This window comes from Pecten maximus, chromosome 18 (genome assembly GCF_902652985.1).
Source record: "Pecten maximus chromosome 18, xPecMax1.1, whole genome shotgun sequence".
Taxonomy (NCBI): Eukaryota; Metazoa; Mollusca; class Bivalvia; order Pectinida; family Pectinidae; genus Pecten; species Pecten maximus.
This window is the reverse complement of record NC_047032.1, coordinates 9,147,177-9,149,586: the sequence shown is the minus strand read 5'-3', so window position 1 is coordinate 9,149,586 and position 2,410 is coordinate 9,147,177. Positions and strand designations below refer to the sequence as shown.

Here is a 2,410-nt window from a genome sequence, read left to right as displayed (position 1 = left end):
GTTAGGTTTTGACCAGTATAAGTTAGGTTTTGACGAGTATGAGTTAGGTTTTGACGAGTATAAGTTAGGTTTTGACCAGTATAAGTTAGGTTTTGACCAGTATGAGTTAGGTTTTGACCAGTATGAGTTAGGTTTTGACGAGTATCAGTTAGGTTTTGACGAGTATCAGTTAGGTTTTGACGAGTATGAGTTAGGTTTTGACGAGTATCAGTTAGGTTTTGACGAGTATGAGTTAGGTTTTGACGAGTATAAGTTAGGTTTTGACCAGTATAAGTTAGGTTTTGACCAGTATGAGTTAGGTTTTGACGAGTATTAGTTAGGTTTTGACGAGTATAAGTTAGGTTTTGACCAGTATGAGTTAGGTTTTGACGAGTATGAGTTAGGTTTTGACGAGTATGAGTTAGGTTTTGACGAGTATAAGTTAGGTTTTGACGAGTATGAGTTAGGTTTTGACCAGTATAAGTTAGGTTTTGACGGGTATGAGTTAGGTTTTGACGAGTATAAGTTAGGTTTTGACGAGTATGAGTTAGGTTTTGACGAGTATGAGTTAGGTTTTGACGAGTATTAGTTAGGTTTTGACCAGTATAAGTTAGGTTTTGACGAGTATAAGTTAGGTTTTGACCAGTATGAGTTAGGTTTTGACCAGTATAAGTTAGGTTTTGACGAGTATAAGTTAGGTTTTGACCAGTATGAGTTAGGTTTTGACGAGTATGAGTTAGGTTTTGACGAGTATGAGTTAGGTTTTGACGAGTATAAGTTAGGTTTTGACGAGTATGAGTTAGGTTTTGACCAGTATAAGTTAGGTTTTGACGGGTATGAGTTAGGTTTTGACGAGTATAAGTTAGGTTTTGACGAGTATGAGTTAGGTTTTGACGAGTATAAGTTAGGTTTTGACGAGTATAAGTTAGGTTTTGACGAGTATTCATGACAATATTCACAACACCATGTTAAATGTAGTATCCCAGAATTAGATTTTCTTTTGAAAAATGATAAGTATTAATTTTTTCAACATTTATTATGAACACATTAAATATGTGAAAATGCACATTTGATAGACAGTACATGAAAGTATTTATCACCAATAAGCCCTTGTATTTTTTGCCTACAACTAAGCCTCCTTCATTTTTTCCAAAATCATAATTTTTTTGAATACTAAAGTTATGAATGAAAAATAAAATGGTTCACAAATAAGACTCACTGCATACTCTATACTACAAGGGCAGGGGGCTTATATTAGGATGAATAGAATACATTGTATATATGCAATGGAAAAAAGACGTCAAGTAGTCAAGGTGAAAATAGATGATCAAATAGCCTACAGGTTATCAAATAGGGTTATCAAGATTTCCAAATAGGGTTATCAAGATTTCCAAATAGGGTTATCAAGGTTATCAAATACGGTTATCAAGGTTACCAAATAGGGTTATCAAATAGGGTTATCAAGGTTATCAAATACGGTTATCAAGGTTACCAAATACGGTTATCAAGGTTATCAAATAAGGTTATCAAGGTTATCAAATATGGTTATCAAGGTTATCAGATAGGGTTATCAAGGTTATCAAACACGGTTATCAAGGTTACCAAATAGGGTTATCAAGGTTATCAAATAAGGTTATCAAGGTTATCAAATACGGTTATCAAGGTTACCCAATAGGGTTATCAAATAGGGTTATCAAGGTTATCAAGGTTATTAAATAGGGTTATCAAGGTTATCAAATACGGTTATCAAGGTTATCAAATACGGTTATCAAGGTATCAAATACGGTTATCAAGGTTATCAAATAACTATGAGCGTTTTGTCCTCTTTTGTGACCTGAAGTTAAAACGTTCCCAACCATTCAATACACTGCTCCAATAAGGACAAGTAATTTAAAATTTATGAAATTGTTTCTGTGAAGTATACTCGCATACAGTTTGGAACTTCAAAGAACTCTTCAAGGAAGAGTCTGCCTACAAAAAGTTATCAGGTTTCAAAAAACCTTTAGATTCAGTATTGAAAGTAGTGACCTCTATATATATACACACATATTTTTAGACATACAGTTCAAGGGACATATAATATCTGACTCAGTTATTATAATATCGTGATTATTTTAATATTTTTCTCTGCCAATTAAAAATTGGAAAGTAGAATATTATGATATGCGTGATCCACTTCATTTAGATGTATGGTATATATGAATCTCCTTGTTATTATTTTGTCTTCGATATATTCAAAAGAATTCTAATACATATTTCCTGCTGTGATGATCTCAAGTTTTATTCTTTGAAATAAAATTTTTAGTATTGAATGCTGTATTTATATGATTCCCTGGTTAACATTCCGTGTTGTTTTATTTTAACTGCTGGGTATTAATTATAACAATAAATGGCGTTATTTGATTATAACAATAAATGGTGTTATTTTATA

General features: G+C 32.2%; 1 long non-coding RNA gene across 2 annotated transcripts; it reads left to right on the top strand.

Annotated features, from left to right (window-relative positions):
- Positions 1 to 926: 926 nt before the first annotated feature.
- LOC117316223 lies at positions 927 to 2,410 on the top strand. Of its 2 annotated transcripts, none has more exons than XR_004529848.1 (2): positions 927 to 1,633; positions 1,709 to 2,410. It is a non-coding gene; the product is annotated as an uncharacterized LOC117316223 (long non-coding RNA). The 2 variants fall into 2 exon arrangements; XR_004529847.1 differs by having other exon boundaries at positions 927 to 1,642.